The following is a 19,570-nucleotide window of genomic DNA, read 5'->3' on the forward strand; positions in this document are numbered from 1 at the left end:
TGCTATATGTTCTGAATGCCCGAATTGGGAATCTGTGTCAAAACTTTGTTAGGAATTATGTGATCCTTACTAGCTGGAAGTAAGGGAGATGGGGCATGAAGTTATTTCTAGGAGTTGGACACATACCAAGTTTAGCTCAGTTCTGGGCATCTTTGAAATACCTATACAAACTTGTTCCTACATAGTAACTTGCAACTTTGAATGAGAATGTGCTTGCTTACAGCAACGTGCTATATGTTCTGAATGCCCGAATTGGGAATCTGTGTCAAAACTTTGTTAGGAATTATGTCATCCTTACTAGCTGGAAGTAAGGGAGATGGGGCATGAAGTTATTTCTAGGAGTTGGACACATACCAAGTTTAGCTCAGTTCTGGGCATCTTTGAAATTCCTATACAAACTTGTTCCTACATAGTAACTTGCAACTTTGAATGAGAATGTGCTTGCTTACAGCAACGTGCTATATGTTCTGAATGCCCGAATTGGGAATCTGTGTCAAAACTTTGTTAGGAATTATGTGATCCGTACCAGCTGGAAGTAAGGGAGATGGGGCATGAAGTTATTTCTTGGAGTTGGACACATACCAAGTTTAGCTCAGTTCTGGGCATCTTTGAAATTCCTATACAAACTTGTTCCTACATAGTAACTTGCATCTTTGAATGAGAATGTGCTTGCTTACAGCAACGTGCTATATGTTCTGAACGCCCGAATTGGCAATCTGTGTCAAAACTTTGTTAGGAATTATGTGATCCTTACTAGCTGGAAGTAAGGGAGATGGGGCATGAAGTTATTTCTAGGAGTTGGACACATACCAAGTTTAGCTCAGTTCTGGGCATCTTTGAAATACCTATACAAACTTGTTCCTACATAGTAACTTGCATCTCTGAATGAGAATCTGCTTGCTTACAGCAACGTGCTATATGTTCTGAATGCCCGAATTGGCAATCTGTGTCAAAACTTTGTTAGGAATTATGTGATCCTTACTAGCTGGAAGTAAGGGAGATGGGGCATGAAGTTATTTCTAGGAGTTGGACACATACCAAGTTTAGCTCAGTTCTGGGCATCTTTGAAATACCTATACAAACTTGTTCCTACCTAGTAACTTGCAACTTTGAATTAAAATGTGCTTGCTTACAGCCACGTGCTATATGTTCTGAATGCCCGAATTGGGAATCTGTGTCAAAACTTTGTTAGGAATTATGTGATCCTTACTAGCTGGAAGTAAGGGAGATGGGGCATGAAGTTATTTCTAGGAGTTGGACACATACCAAGTTTAGCTCAGTTCTGGGCATCTTTGAAATACCTATACAAACTTGTTCCTACCTAGTAACTTGCATCTTTGAATGAGAATCTGCTTGCTTACAGCAACGTGCTATATGTTCTGAATGCCCGAATTGGGAATCGGTGTCAAAACTTTGTTAGGAATTATGTGATCCTTACTAGCTGGAAGTAAGGGAGATGGGGCATGAAGTTATTTCTTGGAGTTGGAGACATACCGAGTTTAGCTCAGTTCTGGGCATCTTTGAAATACCTATACAAACTTGTTCCTACATAGTAACTTGCAACTTTGAATGAGAATGTGCTTGCTTACAGCAACGTGCTATATGTTCTGAATGCCCGAATTGGGAATCTGTGTCAAAACTTTGTTAGGAATTATGTGATCCGTACTAGCTGGAAGTAAGGGAGATGGGGCATGAAGTTATTTCTTGGAGTTGGACACATACCAAGTTTAGCTCAGTTCTGGGCATCTTTGAAATTCCTATACAAACTTGTTCCTACATAGTAACTTGCATCTTTGAATGAGAATGTGCTTGCTTACAGCAACGTGCTATATGTTCTGAATGCCCGAATTGGCAATCTGTGTCAAAACTTTGTTAGGAATTATGTGATCCTTACTAGCTGGTAGTAAGGGAGATGGGGCATGAAGTTATTTCTAGGAGTTGGACACATACCAAGTTTAGCTCAGTTCTGGGCATCTTTGAAATACCTATACAAACTTGTTCCTACATAGTAACTTGCATCTTTGAATGAGAATGTGCCTGCTTACAGCAACGTGCTATATGTTCTGAATGCCCGAATTGGGAATCTGTGTCAAAACTTTGTTAGGAATTATGTGATCCGTACTAGCTGGAAGTAAGGGAGATGGGTCATGAAGTTATTTCTTGGAGTTGGACACATACCAAGTTTAGCTCAGTTCTGGGCATCTTTGAAATTCCTATACAAACTTGTTCCTACATAGTAACTTGCATCTTTGAATGAGAATGTGCTTGCTTACAGCAACGTGCTATATGTTCTGAATGCCCGAATTGGCAATCTATGTCAAAACTTTGTTAGGAATTATGTGATCCTTACTAGCTGGAAGTAAGGGAGATGGGGCATGAAGTTATTTCTAGGAGTTGGACACATACCAAGTTTAGCTCAGTTCTGGGCATCTTTGAAATACCTATACAAACTTGTTCCTACATAGTAACTTGCATCTTTGAATGAGAATCTGCTTGCTTGCAGCAACGTGCTATATGTTCTGAATGCCCGAATTGGCAATCTGTGTCAAAACTTTGTTAGGAATTATGTGATCCTTACTAGCTGGAAGTAAGGGAGATGGGGCATGAAGTTATTTCTAGGAGTTGGACACATACCAAGTTTAGCTCAGTTCTGGGCATCTTTGAAATACCTATACAAACTTGTTCCTACATAGTAACTTGCATCTTTGAATGAGAATCTGCTTGCTTACAGCAACGTGCTATATGTTCTGAATGCCCGAATTGGGAATCTGTGTCAAAACTTTGTTAGGAATTATGTGATCCTTACTAGCTGGAAGTAAGGGAGATGGGGCATGAAGTTATTTCTAGGAGTTGGACACATACCAAGTTTAGCTCAGTTCTGGGCATCTTTGAAATACCTATACAAACTTGTTCCTACATAGTAACTTGCAACTTTGAATGAAAATCTGCTTGCTTACAGCAACGTGCTATATGTTCTGAATGCCCGAATTGGGAATCTGTGTCAAAACTTTGTTAGGAATTATGTGATCCTTACTAGCTGGAAGTAAGGGAGATGGGGCATGAAGTTATTTCTAGGAGTTGGACACATACCAAGTTTAGCTCAGTTCTGGGCATCTTTGAAATACCTATACAAACTTGTTCCTACATAGTAACTTGCAACTTTGAATGAGAATGTGCTTGCTTACAGCAACGTGCTATATGTTCTGAATGCCCGAATTGGGAATCTGTGTCAAAACTTTGTTAGGAATTATGTGATCCTTACTAGCTGGAAGTAAGGGAGATGGGGCATGAAGTTATTTCTAGGAGTTGGACACATACCAAGTTTAGCTCAGTTCTGGGCATCTTTGAAATTCCTATACAAACTTGTTCCTACATAGTAACTTGCAACTTTGAATGAGAATGTGCTTGCTTACAGCAACGTGCTATATGTTCTGAATGCCCGAATTGGGAATCTGTGTCAAAACTTTGTTAGGAATTATGTGATCCGTACTAGCTGGAAGTAAGGGAGATGGGGCATGAAGTTATTTCTAGGAGTTGGACACATACCAAGTTTAGCTCAGTTCTGGGCATCTTTGAAATACCTATACAAACTTGTTCCTACATAGTAACTTGCATCTTTGAATGAGAATCTGCTTGCTTACAGCAACGTGCTATATGTTCTGAATGCCCGAATTGGCAATCTGTGTCAAAACTTTGTTAGGAATTATGTGATCCTTACTAGCTGGAAGTAAGGGAGATGGGGCATGAAGTTATTTCTAGGAGTTGGACACATACCAAGTTCAGCTCAGTTCTGGGCATCTTTGAAATACCTATACAAACTTGTTCCTACATAGTAACTTGCAACTTTGAATGAAAATGTGCTTGCTTACAGCAACGTGCTAAATGTTCTGAATGCCCGAATTGGGAATCTGTGTCAAAACTTTGTTAGGAATTATGTGATCCTTACTAGCTGGAAGTAAGGGAGATGGGGCATGAAGTTATTTCTAGGAGTTGGACACATACCAAGTTTAGCTCAGTTCTGGGCATCTTTGAAATACCTATACAAACTTGTTCCTACATAGTAACTTGCAACTTTGAATGAAAATCTGCTTGCTTACAGCAACGTGCTATATGTTCTGAATGCCCGAATTGGGAATCTGTGTCAAAACTTTGTTAGGAATTATGTGATCCTTACTAGCTGGAAGTAAGGGAGATGGGGCATGAAGTTATTTCTAGGAGTTGGACACATACCAAGTTTAGCTCAGTTCTGGGCATCTTTGAAATACCTATACAAACTTGTTCCTACATAGTAACTTGCAACTTTGAATGAGAATGTGCTTGCTTACAGCAACGTGCTATATGTTCTGAATGCCCGAATTGGGAATCCGTGTCAAAACTTTGTTAGGAATTATGTGATCCTTACTAGCTGGAAGTAAGGGAGATGGGGCATGAAGTTATTTCTAGGAGTTGGACACATACCAAGTTTAGCTCAGTTCTGGGCATCTTTGAAATTCCTATACAAACTTGTTCCTACATAGTAACTTGCAACTTTGAATGAGAATGTGCTTGCTTACAGCAACGTGCTATATGTTCTGAATGCCCGAATTGGCAATCTGTGTCAAAACTTTGTTAGGAATTATGTGATCCGTACTAGCTGGAAGTAAGGGAGATGGGGCATGAAGTTATTTCTTGGAGTTGGACACATACCAAGTTTAGCTCAGTTCTGGGCATCTTTGAAATTCCTATACAAACTTGTTCCTACATAGTAACTTGCATCTTTGAATGAGAATGTGCTTGCTTACAGCAACGTGCTATATGTTCTGAATGCCCGAATTGGCAATCTGTGTCAAAACTTTGTTAGGAATTATGTGATCATTACTAGCTGGAAGTAAGGGAGATGGGGCATGAAGTTATTTCTAGGAGTTGGACACATACCAAGTTTAGCTCAGTTCTGGGCATCTTTGAAATACCTATACAAACTTGTTCCTACCTAGTAACTTGCAACTTTGAATGAAAATGTGCTTGCTTACAGCAACGTGCTATATGTTCTGAATGCCCGAATTGGGAATCTGTGTCAAAACTTTGTTAGGAATTATGTGATCCTTACCAGCTGGAAGTAAGGGAGATGGGGCATGAAGTTATTTCTAGGAGTTGGACACATACCAAGTTTAGCTCAGTTCTGGGCATCTTTGAAATACCTATACAAACTTGTTCCTACATAGTAACTTGCAACTTTGAATGAGAATGTGCTTGCTTACAGCAACGTGCTATATGTTCTGAATGCCCGAATTGGGAATCTGTGTCAAAACTTTGTTAGGAATTATGTGATCCTTACTAGCTGGAAGTAAGGGAGATGGGGCATGAAATTATTTCTAGGAGTTGGACACATACCAAGTTTAGCTCAGTTCTGGGCATCTTTGAAATACCTATACAAACTTGTTCCTACATAGTAACTTGCAACTTTGAATGAGAATGTGCTTGCTTACAGCAACGTGCTATATGTTCTGAATGCCCGAATTGGGAATCTGTGTCAAAACTTTGTTAGGAATTATGTGATCCGTACAAGCTGGAAGTAAGGGAGATGGGGCATGAAGTTATTTCTTGGAGTTGGACACATACCAAGTTTAGCTCAGTTCTGGGCATCTTTGAAATTCCTATACAAACTTGTTCCTACATAGTAACTTGCATCTTTGAATGAGAATGTGCTTGCTTACAGCAACGTGCTATATGTTCTGAATGCCCGAATTGGCAATCTGTGTCAAAACTTTGTTAGGAATTATGTGATCCGTACTAGCTGGAAGTAAGGGAGATGGGGCATGAAGTTATTTCTAGGAGTTGGACACATACCAAGTTTAGCTCAGTTCTGGGCATCTTTGAAATACCTATACAAACTAGTTCCTACCTAGTAACTTGCAACTTTGAATGAGAATGTGCTTGCTTACAGCAACGTGCTATATGTTCTGAATGCCCGAATTGGCAATCTGTGTCAAAACTTTGTTAGGAATTATGTGATCCTTACTAGCTGGAAGTAAGGGAGATGGGGCATGAAGTTATTTCTAGGAGTTGGACACATACGAAGTTTAGCTCAGTTCTGGGCATCTTTGAAATACCTATACAAACTTGTTCCTACCTAGTAACTTGCATCTTTGAATGAGAATCTGCTTGCTTACAGCAACGTGCTATATGTTCTGAATGCCCGAATTGGGAATCTGTGTCAAAACTTTGTTAGGAATTATGTGATCCTTACTAGCTGGAAGTAAGGGAGATGGGGCATGAAGTTATTTCTAGGAGTTGGACACATACCAAGTTTAGCTCAGTTCTGGGCATCTTTGAAATACCTATACAAACTTGTTCCTACATAGTAACTTGCATCTTTGAATGAGAATCTGCTTGCTTACAGCAACGTGCTATATGTTCTGAATGCCCGAATTGGGAATCTGTGTCAAAACTTTGTTAGGAATTATGTGATCCTTACTAGCTGGAAGTAAGGGAGATGGGGCATGAAGTTATTTCTAGGAGTTGGACACATACCAAGTTTAGCTCAGTTCTGGGCATCTTTGAAATACCTATACAAACTTGTTCCTACATAGTAACTTGCAACTTTGCATGAGAATGTGCTTGCTTACAGCAACGTGCTATATGTTCTGAATGCCCGAATTGGGAATCTGTGTCAAAACTTTGTTAGGAATTATGTGATCCTTACCAGCTGGAAGTAAGGGAGATGGGGCATGAAGTTATTTCTAGGAGATGGACACATACCAAGTTTAGCTCAGTTCTGGGCATCTTTGAAATACCTATACAAACTTGTTCCTACATAGTAACTTGCAACTTTGAATGAGAATGTGCTTGCTTACAGCAACGTGCTATATGTTCTGAATGCCCGAATTGGCAATCTGTGTCAAAACTTTGTTAGGAATTATGTGATCCTTACTAGCTGGAAGTAAGGGAGATGGGGCATGAAATTATTTCTAGGAGTTGGACACATACCAAGTTTAGCTCAGTTCTGGGCATCTTTGAAATACCTATACAAACTTGTTCCTACCTAGTAACTTGCAACTTTGAATGAGAATGTGCTTGCTTACAGCAACGTGCTATATGTTCTGAATGCCCGAATTGGGAATCTGTGTCAAAACTTTGTTAGGAATTATGTGATCCTTACTAGCTGGAAGTAAGGGAGATGGGGCATGAAGTTATTTCTAGGAGTTGGACACATACCAAGTTTAGCTCAGTTCTGGGCATCTTTGAAATACCTATACAAACTTGTTCCTACCTAGTAACTTGCATCTTTGAATGAGAATCTGCTTGCTTACAGCAACGTGCTATATGTTCTGAATGCCCGAATTGGGAATCTGTGTCAAAACTTCGTTAGGAATTATGTGATCCTTACTAGCTGGAAGTAAGGGAGATGGGGCATGAAGTTATTTCTAGGAGTTGGACACATACCAAGTTTAGCTCAGTTCTGGGCATCTTTGAAATACCTATACAAACTTGTTCCTACATAGTAACTTGCATCTTTGAATGAGAATCTGCTTGGTTACAGGAACGTGCTATATGTTCTGAATGCCCGAATTGGGAATCTGTGTCAAAACTTTGTTAGGAATTATGTGATCCTTACTAGCTGGAAGTAAGGGAGATGGGGCATGAAGTTATTTCTAGGAGTTGGACACATACCAAGTTTAGCTCAGTTCTGGGCATCTTTGAAATACCTATACAAACTTGTTCCTACATAGTAACTTGCAACTTTGAATGAAAATGTGCTTGCTTACAGCAACGTGCTATATGTTCTGAATGCCCGAATTGGGAATCTGTGTCAAAACTTTGTTAGGAATTATGTGATCCTTACTAGCTGGAAGTAAGGGAGATGGGGCATGAAGTTATTTCTAGGAGTTGGACACATACCAAGTTTAGCTCAGTTCTGGGCATCTTTGAAATACCTATACAAACTTGTTCCTACATAGTAACTTGCAACTTTGAATGAGAATGTGCTAGCTTGCAGCAACGTGCTATATGTTCTGAATGCCCGAATTGGGAATCTGTGTCAAAACTTTGTTAGGAATTATGTGATCCTTACTAGCTGGAAGTAAGGGAGATGGGGCATGAAGTTATTTCTAGGAGTGGGACACATACCAAGTTTAGCTCAGTTCTGGGCATCTTTGAAATACCTATACAAACTTGTTCCTACCTAGTAACTTGCATCTTTGAATGAGAATCTGCTTGCTTACAGCAACGTGCTATATGTTCTGAATGCCCGAATTGGCAATCTGTGTCAAAACTTTGTTAGGAATTATGTGATCCTTACTAGCTGGAAGTAAGGGAGATGGGGCATGAAGTTATTTCTAGGAGTTGGACACATACCAAGTTTAGCTCAGTTCTGGGCATCCTTGAAATACCTATACAAACTTGTTCCTACCTAGTAACTTGCAACTTTTAATGAAAATGTGCTTGCTTACAGCAACGTGCTATATGTTCTGAATGCCCGAATTGGGAATCTGTGTCAAAACTTTGTTAGGAATTATGTGATCCTTACTAGCTGGAAGTAAGGGAGATGGGGCATGAAGTTATTTCTAGGAGTTGGACACATACCAAGTTTAGCTCAGTTCTGGGCATCTTTGAAATACCTATACAAACTTGTTCCTACCTAGTAACTTGCATCTTTGAATGAGAATCTGCTTGCTTACAGCAACGTGCTATATGTTCTGAATGCCCGAATTGGGAATCTGTGTCAAAACTTTGTTAGGAATTATGTGATCCGTACTAGCTGGAAGTAAGGGAGATGGGGCATGAAGTTATTTCTTGGAGTTGGACACATACCAAGTTTAGCTCAGTTCTGGGCATCTTTGAAATTCCTATACAAACTTGTTCCTACATAGTAACTTGCATCTTTGAATGAGAATGTGCTTGCTTACAGCAACGTGCTATATGTTCTGAATGCCCGAATTGGCAATCTGTGTCAAAACTTTGTTAGGAATTATGTGATCCTTACTAGCTGGAAGTAAGGGAGATGGGGCATGAAGTTATTTCTAGGAGTTGGACACATACGAAGTTTAGCTCAGTTCTGGGCATCTTTGAAATACCTATACAAACTTGTTCCTACATAGTAACTTGCATCTTTGAATGAGAATCTGCTTGCTTACAGCAACGTGCTATATGTTCTGAATGCCCGAATTGGGAATCTGTGTCAAAACTTTGTTAGGAATTATGTGATCCTTACTAGCTGGAAGTAAGGGAGATGGGGCATGAAGTTATTTCTAGGAGTTGGACACATACCAAGTTTAGCTCAGTTCTGGGCATCTTTGAAATACCTATACAAACTTGTTCCTACATAGTAACTTGCATCTTTGAATGAGAATCTGCTTGCTTACAGCAACGTGCTATATGTTCTGAATGCCCGAATTGGGAATCTGTGTCAAAACTTTGTTAGGAATTATGTGATCCTTACTAGCTGGAAGTAAGGGAGATGGGGCATGAAGTTATTTCTAGGAGTTGGACACATACCAAGTTTAGCTCAGTTCTGGGCATCTTTGAAATACCTATACAAACTTGTTCCTACATAGTAACTTGCAACTTTGCATGAGAATGTGCTTGCTTACAGCAACGTGCTATATGTTCTGAATGCCCGAATTGGGAATCTGTGTCAAAACTTTGTTAGGAATTATGTGATCCTTACCAGCTGGAAGTAAGGGAGATGGGGCATGAAGTTATTTCTAGGAGATGGACACATACCAAGTTTAGCTCAGTTCTGGGCATCTTTGAAATACCTATACAAACTTGTTCCTACATAGTAACTTGCAACTTTGAATGAGAATGTGCTTGCTTACAGCAACGTGCTATATGTTCTGAATGCCCGAATTGGCAATCTGTGTCAAAACTTTGTTAGGAAATATGTGATCCTTACTAGCTGGAAGTAAGGGAGATGGGGCATGAAATTATTTCTAGGAGTTGGACACATACCAAGTTTAGCTCAGTTCTGGGCATCTTTGAAATACCTATACAAACTTGTTCCTACCTAGTAACTTGCAACTTTGAATGAGAATGTGCTTGCTTACAGCAACGTGCTATATGTTCTGAATGCCCGAATTGGGAATCTGTGTCAAAACTTTGTTAGGAATTATGTGATCCTTACTAGCTGGAAGTAAGGGAGATGGGGCATGAAGTTATTTCTAGGAGTTGGACACATACCAAGTTTAGCTCAGTTCTGGGAATCTTTGAAATACCTATACAAACTTGTTCCTACCTAGTAACTTGCATCTTTGAATGAGAATCTGCTTGCTTGCAGCAACGTGCTATATGTTCTGAATGCCCGAATTGGGAATCTGTGTCAAAACTTCGTTAGGAATTATGTGATCCTTACTAGCTGGAAGTAAGGCAGAGGGGGCATGAAGTTATTTCTAGGAGTTGGACACATACCAAGTTTAGCTCAGTTCTGGGCATCTTTGAAATACCTATACAAACTTGTTCCTACATAGTAACTTGCATCTTTGAATGAGAATCTGCTTGCTTACAGCAACGTGCTATATGTTCTGAATGCCCGAATTGGGAATCTGTGTCAAAACTTTGTTAGGAATTATGTGATCCGTACTAGCTGGAAGTAAGGGAGATGGGGCATGAAGTTATTTCTTGGAGTTGGACACATACCAAGTTTAGCTCAGTTCTGGGCATCTTTGAAATTCCTATACAAACTTGTTCCTACATAGTAACTTGCATCTTTGAATGAAAATGTGCTTGCTTACAGCAACGTGCTATATGATCTGAATGCCCGAATTGGCAATCTGTGTCAAAACTTTGTTAGGAATTATGTGATCCTTACTAGCTGGAAGTAAGGGAGATGGGGCATGAAGTTATTTCTAGGAGTTGGACACATACCAAGTTTAGCTCAGTTCTGGGCATCTTTGAAATACCTATACAAACTTGTTCCTACATAGTAACTTGCATCTTTGAATGGGAATCTGCTTGCTTACAGCAACGTGCTATATGTTCTGAATGCCCGAATTGGGAATCTGTGTCAAAACTTTGTTAGGAATTATGTGATCCTTACTAGCTGGAAGTAAGGGAGATGGGGCATGAAGTTATTTCTAGGAGTTGGACACATACCAAGTTTAGCTCAGTTCTGGGCATCTTTGAAATACCTATACAAACTTGTTCCTACATAGTAACTTGCAACTTTGAATGAGAATGTGCTTGCTTACAGCAACGTGCTATATGTTCTGAATGCCCGAATTGGGAATCTGTGTCAAAACTTTGTTAGGAATTATGTGATCCTTACTAGCTGGAAGTAAGGGAGATGGGGCATGAAGTTATTTCTAGGAGTTGGACACATACCAAGTTTAGCTCAGTTCTGGGCATCTTTGAAATTCCTATACAAACTTGTTCTTACATAGTAACTTGCAACTTTGAATGAGAATGTGCTTGCTTACAGCAACGTGCTATATGTTCTGAATGCCCGAATTGGGAATCTGTGTCAAAACTTTGTTAGGAATTATGTGATCCGTAGTAGCTGGAAGTAAGGGAGATGGGGCATGAAGTTATTTCTTGGAGTTGGACACATACCAAGTTTAGCTCAGTTCTGGGCATCTTTGAAATTCCTATACAAACTTGTTCCTACATAGTAACTTGCATCTTTGAATGAGAATGTGCTTGCTTACAGCAACGTGCTATATGTTCTGAATGCCCGAATTGGGAATCTGTGGCAAAACTTTGTTAGGAATTATGTGATCCTTACTAGCTGGAAGTAAGGGAGATGGGGCATGAAGTTATTTCTAGGAGTTGGACACATACCAAGTTTAGCTCAGTTCTGGGCATCTTTGAAATACCTATACAAACTTGTTCCTACATAGTAACTTGCATCTTTGAATGAGAATCTGCTTGCTTACAGCAACGTGATATATGTTCTGAATGCCCGAATTGGCAATCTGTGTCAAAACTTTGTTAGGAATTATGTGATCCTTACTAGCTGGAAGTAAGGGAGATGGGGCATGAAGTTATTTCTAGGAGTTGGACACACACCAAGTTTAGCTCAGTTCTGGGCATCTTTGAAATACCTATACAAACTTGTTCCTACCTAGTAACTTGGAACTTTGAATGAAAATGTGCTTGCTTACAGCAACGTGCTATATGTTCTGAATGCCCGAATTGGGAATCTGTGTCAAAACTTTGTTAGGAATTATGTCATCCTTACTAGCTGGAAGTAAGGGAGATGGGGCATGAAGTTATTTCTAGGAGTTGGACACATACCAAGTTTAGCTCAGTTCTGGGCATCTTTGAAATACCTATACAAACTTGTTCCTACCTAGTAACTTGCATCTTTGAATGAGAATCTGCTTGCTTACAGCAACGTGCTATATGTTCTGAATGCCCGAATTGGGAATCTGTGTCAAAACTTTGTTAGGAATTATGTGATCCTTACTAGCTGGAAGTAAGGGAGATGGGGCATGAAGTTATTTCTAGGAGTTGGACACATACCAAGTTTAGCTCAGTTCTGGGCATCTTTGAAATACCTATACAAACTTGTTCCTACATAGTAACTTGCAACTTTGAATGAGAATGTGCTTGCTTACAGCAACGTGCTATATGTTCTGAATGCCCGAATTGGGAATCTGTGTCAAAACTTTGTTAGGAATTATGTGATCCTTACTAGCTGGAAGTAAGGGAGATGGGGCATGAAATTATTTCTAGGAGTTGGACACATACCAAGTTTAGCTCAGTTCTGGGCATCTTTGAAATACCTATACAAACTTGTTCCTACATAGTAACTTGCAACTTTGAATGAAAATGTGCTTGCTTACAGCAACGTGCTATATGTTCTGAATGCCCGAATTGGGAATCTGTGTCAAAACTTTGTTAGGAATTATGTGATCCTTACTAGCTGGAAGTAAGGGAGATGGGGCATGAAGTTATTTCTAGGAGTTGGACACATACCAAGTTTAGCTCAGTTCTGGGCATCTTTGAAATACCTATACAAACTTGTTCCTACATAGTAACTTGCAACTTTGAATGAGAATGTGCTAGCTTGCAGCAACGTGCTATATGTTCTGAATGCCCGAATTGGGAATCTGTGTCAAAACTTTGTTAGGAATTATGTGATCCTTACTAGCTGGAAGTAAGGGAGATGGGGCATGAAGTTATTTCTAGGAGTGGGACACATACCAAGTTTAGCTCAGTTCTGGGCATCTTTGAAATACCTATACAAACTTGTTCCTACCTAGTAACTTGCATCTTTGAATGAGAATCTGCTTGCTTACAGCAACGTGCTATATGTTCTGAATGCCCGAATTGGCAATCTGTGTCAAAACTTTGTTAGGAATTATGTGATCCTTACTAGCTGGAAGTAAGGGAGATGGGGCATGAAGTTATTTCTAGGAGTTGGACACATACCAAGTTTAGCTCAGTTCTGGGCATCCTTGAAATACCTATACAAAGTTGTTCCTACCTAGTAACTTGCAACTTTTAATGAAAATGTGCTTGCTTACAGCAACGTGCTATATGTTCTGAATGCCCGAATTGGGAATCTGTGTCAAAACTTTGTTAGGAATTATGTGATCCTTACTAGCTGGAAGTAAGGGAGATGGGGCATGAAGTTATTTCTAGGAGTTGGACACATACCAAGTTTAGCTCAGTTCTGGGCATCTTTGAAATACCTATACAAACTTGTTCCTACCTAGTAACTTGCATCTTTGAATGAGAATCTGCTTGCTTACAGCAACGTGCTATATGTTCTGAATGCCCGAATTGGGAATCTGTGTCAAAACTTTGTTAGGAATTATGTGATCCGTACTAGCTGGAAGTAAGGGAGATGGGGCATGAAGTTATTTCTTGGAGTTGGACACATACCAAGTTTAGCTCAGTTCTGGGCATCTTTGAAATTCCTATACAAACTTGTTCCTACATAGTAACTTGCATCTTTGAATGAGAATGTGCTTGCTTACAGCAACGTGCTATATGTTCTGAATGCCCGAATTGGCAATCTGTGTCAAAACTTTGTTAGGAATTATGTGATCCTTACTAGCTGGAAGTAAGGGAGATGGGGCATGAAGTTATTTCTAGGAGTTGGACACATACGAAGTTTAGCTCAGTTCTGGGCATCTTTGAAATACCTATACAAACTTGTTCCTACATAGTAACTTGCATCTTTGAATGAGAATCTGCTTGCTTACAGCAACGTGCTATATGTTCTGAATGCCCGAATTGGGAATCTGTGTCAAAACTTTGTTAGGAATTATGTGATCCTTACTAGCTGGAAGTAAGGGAGATGGGGCATGAAGTTATTTCTAGGAGTTGGACACATACCAAGTTTAGCTCAGTTCTGGGCATCTTTGAAATACCTATACAAACTTGTTCCTACATAGTAACTTGCATCTTTGAATGAGAATCTGCTTGCTTACAGCAACGTGCTATATGTTCTGAATGCCCGAATTGGGAATCTGTGTCAAAACTTTGTTAGGAATTATGTGATCCTTACTAGCTGGAAGTAAGGGAGATGGGGCATGAAGTTATTTCTAGGAGTTGGACACATACCAAGTTTAGCTCAGTTCTGGGCATCTTTGAAATACCTATACAAACTTGTTCCTACATAGTAACTTGCAACTTTGCATGAGAATGTGCTTGCTTACAGCAACGTGCTATATGTTCTGAATGCCCGAATTGGGAATCTGTGTCAAAACTTTGTTAGGAATTATGTGATCCTTACCAGCTGGAAGTAAGGGAGATGGGGCATGAAGTTATTTCTAGGAGATGGACACATACCAAGTTTAGCTCAGTTCTGGGCATCTTTGAAATACCTATACAAACTTGTTCCTACATAGTAACTTGCAACTTTGAATGAGAATGTGCTTGCTTACAGCAACGTGCTATATGTTCTGAATGCCCGAATTGGCAATCTGTGTCAAAACTTTGTTAGGAATTATGTGATCCTTACTAGCTGGAAGTAAGGGAGATGGGGCATGAAATTATTTCTAGGAGTTGGACACATACCAAGTTTAGCTCAGTTCTGGGCATCTTTGAAATACCTATACAAACTTGTTCCTACCTAGTAACTTGCAACTTTGAATGAGAATGTGCTTGCTTACAGCAACGTGCTATATGTTCTGAATGCCCGAATTGGGAATCTGTGTCAAAACTTTGTTAGGAATTATGTGATCCTTACTAGCTGGAAGTAAGGGAGATGGGGCATGAAGTTATTTCTAGGAGTTGGACACATACCAAGTTTAGCTCAGTTCTGGGAATCTTTGAAATACCTATACAAACTTGTTCCTACCTAGTAACTTGCATCTTTGAATGAGAATCTGCTTGCTTGCAGCAACGTGCTATATGTTCTGAATGCCCGAATTGGGAATCTGTGTCAAAACTTCGTTAGGAATTATGTGATCCTTACTAGCTGGAAGTAAGGGAGATGGGGCATGAAGTTATTTCTTGGAGTTGGACACATACCAAGTTTAGCTCAGTTCTGGGCATCTTTGAAATTCCTATACAAACTTGTTCCTACATAGTAACTTGCATCTTTGAATGAAAATGTGCTTGCTTACAGCAACGTGCTATATGATCTGAATGCCCGAATTGGCAATCTGTGTCAAAACTTTGTTAGGAATTATGTGATCCTTACTAGCTGGAAGTAAGGGAGATGGGGCATGAAGTTATTTCTAGGAGTTGGACACATACCAAGTTTAGCTCAGTTCTGGGCATCTTTGAAATACCTATACAAACTTGTTCCTACATAGTAACTTGCATCTTTGAATGGGAATCTGCTTGCTTACAGCAACGTGCTATATGTTCTGAATGCCCGAATTGGGAATCTGTGTCAAAACTTTGTTAGGAATTATGTGATCCTTACTAGCTGGAAGTAAGGGAGATGGGGCATGAAGTTATTTCTAGGAGTTGGACACATACCAAGTTTAGCTCAGTTCTGGGCATCTTTGAAATACCTATACAAACTTGTTCCTACATAGTAACTTGCAACTTTGAATGAGAATGTGCTTGCTTACAGCAACGTGCTATATGTTCTGAATGCCCGAATTGGGAATCTGTGTCAAAACTTTGTTAGGAATTATGTGATCCTTACTAGCTGGAAGTAAGGGAGATGGGGCATGAAGTTATTTCTAGGAGTTGGACACATACCAAGTTTAGCTCAGTTCTGGGCATCTTTGAAATTCCTATACAAACTTGTTCCTACATAGTAACTTGCAACTTTGAATGAGAATGTGCTTGCTTACAGCAACGTGCTATATGTTCTGAATGCCCGAATTGGGAATCTGTGTCAAAACTTTGTTAGGAATTATGTGATCCGTAGTAGCTGGAAGTAAGGGAGATGGGGCATGAAGTTATTTCTTGGAGTTGGACACATACCAAGTTTAGCTCAGTTCTGGGCATCTTTGAAATTCCTATACAAACTTGTTCCTACATAGTAACTTGCATTTTGAATGAGAATGTGCTTGCTTACAGCAACGTGCTATATGTTCTGAATGCCCGAATTGGGAATCTGTGGCAAAACTTTGTTAGGAATTATGTGATCCTTACTAGCTGGAAGTAAGGGAGATGGGGCATGAAGTTATTTCTAGGAGTTGGACACATACCAAGTTTAGCTCAGTTCTGGGCATCTTTGAAATACCTATACAAACTTGTTCCTACATAGTAACTTGCATCTTTGAATGAGAATCTGCTTGCTTACAGCAACGTGATATATGTTCTGAATGCCCGAATTGGCAATCTGTGTCAAAACTTTGTTAGGAATTATGTGATCCTTACCAGCTGGAAGTAAGGGAGATGGGGCATGAAGTTATTTCTAGGAGTTGGACACATACCAAGTTTAGCTCAGTTCTGGGCATCTTTGAAATACCTATACAAACTTGTTCCTACATAGTAACTTGCAACTTTGAATGAGAATGTGCTTGCTTACAGCAACGTGCTATATGTTCTGAATGCCCGAATTGGGAATCTGTGTCAAAACTTTGTTAGGAATTATGTGATCCTTACTAGCTGGAAGTAAGAGAGATGGGGCATGAAATTATTTCTAGGAGTTGGACACATACCAAGTTTAGCTCAGTTCTGGGCATCTTTGAAATACCTATACAAACTTGTTCCTACATAGTAACTTGCAACTTTGAATGAGAATGTGCTTGCTTACAGCAACGTGCTATATGTTCTGAATGCCCGAATTGGGAATCTGTGTCAAAACTTTGTTAGGAATTATGTGATCCGTACAAGCTGGAAGTAAGGGAGATGGGGCATGAAGTTATTTCTTGGAGTTGGACACATACCAAGTTTAGCTCAGTTCTGGGCATCTTTGAAATTCCTATACAAACTTGTTCCTACATAGTAACTTGCATCTTTGAATGAGAATGTGCTTGCTTACAGCAACGTGCTATATGTTCTGAATGCCCGAATTGGCAATCTGTGTCAAAACTTTGTTAGGAATTATGTGATCCGTACTAGCTGGAAGTAAGGGAGATGGGGCATGAAGTTATTTCTAGGAGTTGGACACATACCAAGTTTAGCTCAGTTCTGGGCATCTTTGAAATACCTATACAAACTAGTTCCTACCTAGTAACTTGCAACTTTGAATGAGAATGTGCTTGCTTACAGCAACGTGCTATATGTTCTGAATGCCCGAATTGGCAATCTGTGTCAAAACTTTGTTAGGAATTATGTGATCCTTACTAGCTGGAAGTAAGGGAGATGGGGCATGAAGTTATTTCTAGGAGTTGGACACATACGAAGTTTAGCTCAGTTCTGGGCATCTTTGAAATACCTATACAAACTTGTTCCTACCTAGTAACTTGCATCTTTGAATGAGAATCTGCTTGCTTACAGCAACGTGCTATATGTTCTGAATGCCCGAATTGGGAATCTGTGTCAAAACTTTGTTAGGAATTATGTGATCCTTACTAGCTGGAAGTAAGGGAGATGGGGCATGAAGTTATTTCTAGGAGTTGGACACATACCAAGTTTAGCTCAGTTCTGGGCATCTTTGAAATACCTATACAAACTTGTTCCTACATAGTAACTTGCATCTTTGAATGAGAATCTGCTTGCTTACAGCAACGTGCTATATGTTCTGAATGCCCGAATTGGGAATCTGTGTCAAAACTTTGTTAGGAATTATGTGATCCTTACTAGCTGGAAGTAAGGGAGATGGGGCATGAAGTTATTTCTAGGAGTTGGACACATACCAAGTTTAGCTCAGTTCTGGGCATCTTTGAAATACCTATACAAACTTGTTCCTACATAGTAACTTGCAACTTTGCATGAGAATGCGCTTGCTTACAGCAACGTGCTATATGTTCTGAATGCCCGAATTGGGAATCTGTGTCAAAACTTTGTTAGGAATTATGTGATCCTTACCAGCTGGAAGTAAGGGAGATGGGGCATGAAGTTATTTCTAGGAGATGGACACATACCAAGTTTAGCTCAGTTCTGGGCATCTTTGAAATACCTATACAAACTTGTTCCTACATAGTAACTTGCAACTTTGAATGAGAATGTGCTTGCTTACAGCAACGTGCTATATGTTCTGAATGCCCGAATTGGCAATCTGTGTCAAAACTTTGTTAGGAATTATGTGATCCTTACTAGCTGGAAGTAAGGGAGATGGGGCATGAAATTATTTCTAGGAGTTGGACACATACCAAGTTTAGCTCAGTTCTGGGCATCTTTGAAATACCTATACAAACTTGTTCCTACCTAGTAACTTGCAACTTTGAATGAGAATGTGCTTGCTTACAGCAACGTGCTATATGTTCTGAATGCCCGAATTGGGAATCTGTGTCAAAACTTTGTTAGGAATTATGTGATCCTTACTAGCTGGAAGTAAGGGAGATGGGGCATGAAGTTATTTCTAGGAGTTGGACACATACCAAGTTTAGCTCAGTTCTGGGCATCTTTGAAATACCTATACAAACTTGTTCCTACCTAGTAACTTGCATCTTTGAATGAGAATCTGCTTGCTTACAGCAACGTGCTATATGTTCTGAATGCCCGAATTGGGAATCTGTGTCAAAACTTCGTTAGGAATTATGTGATCCTTACTAGCTGGAAGTAAGGGAGATGGGGCATGAAGTTATTTCTAGGAGTTGGACACATACCAAGTTTAGCTCAGTTCTGGGCATCTTTGAAATACCTATACAAACTTGTTCCTACATAGTAACTTGCATCTTTGAATGAGAATCTGCTTGGTTACAGGAACGTGCTATATGTTCTGAATGCCCGAATTGGGAATCTGTGTCAAAACTTTGTTAGGAATTATGTGATCCTTACTAGCTGGAAGTAAGGGAGATGGGGCATGAAGTTATTTCTAGGAGTTGGACACATACCAAGTTTAGCTCAGTTCTGGGCATCTTTGAAATACCTATACAAACTTGTTCCTACATAGTAACTTGCAACTTTGAATGAAAATGTGCTTGCTTACAGCAACGTGCTATATGTTCTGAATGCCCGAATTGGGAATCTGTGTCAAAACTTTGTTAGGAATTATGTGATCCTTACTAGCTGGAAGTAAGGGAGATGGGGCATGAAGTTATTTCTAGGAGTTGGACACATACCAAGTTTAGCTCAGTTCTGGGCATCTTTGAAATACCTATACAAACTTGTTCCTACATAGTAACTT

The sequence above is a fragment of the Diceros bicornis genome, chromosome 22 (assembly GCF_020826845.1).
Source record: "Diceros bicornis minor isolate mBicDic1 chromosome 22, mDicBic1.mat.cur, whole genome shotgun sequence".
NCBI lineage: Eukaryota > Metazoa > Chordata > Mammalia > Perissodactyla > Rhinocerotidae > Diceros > Diceros bicornis.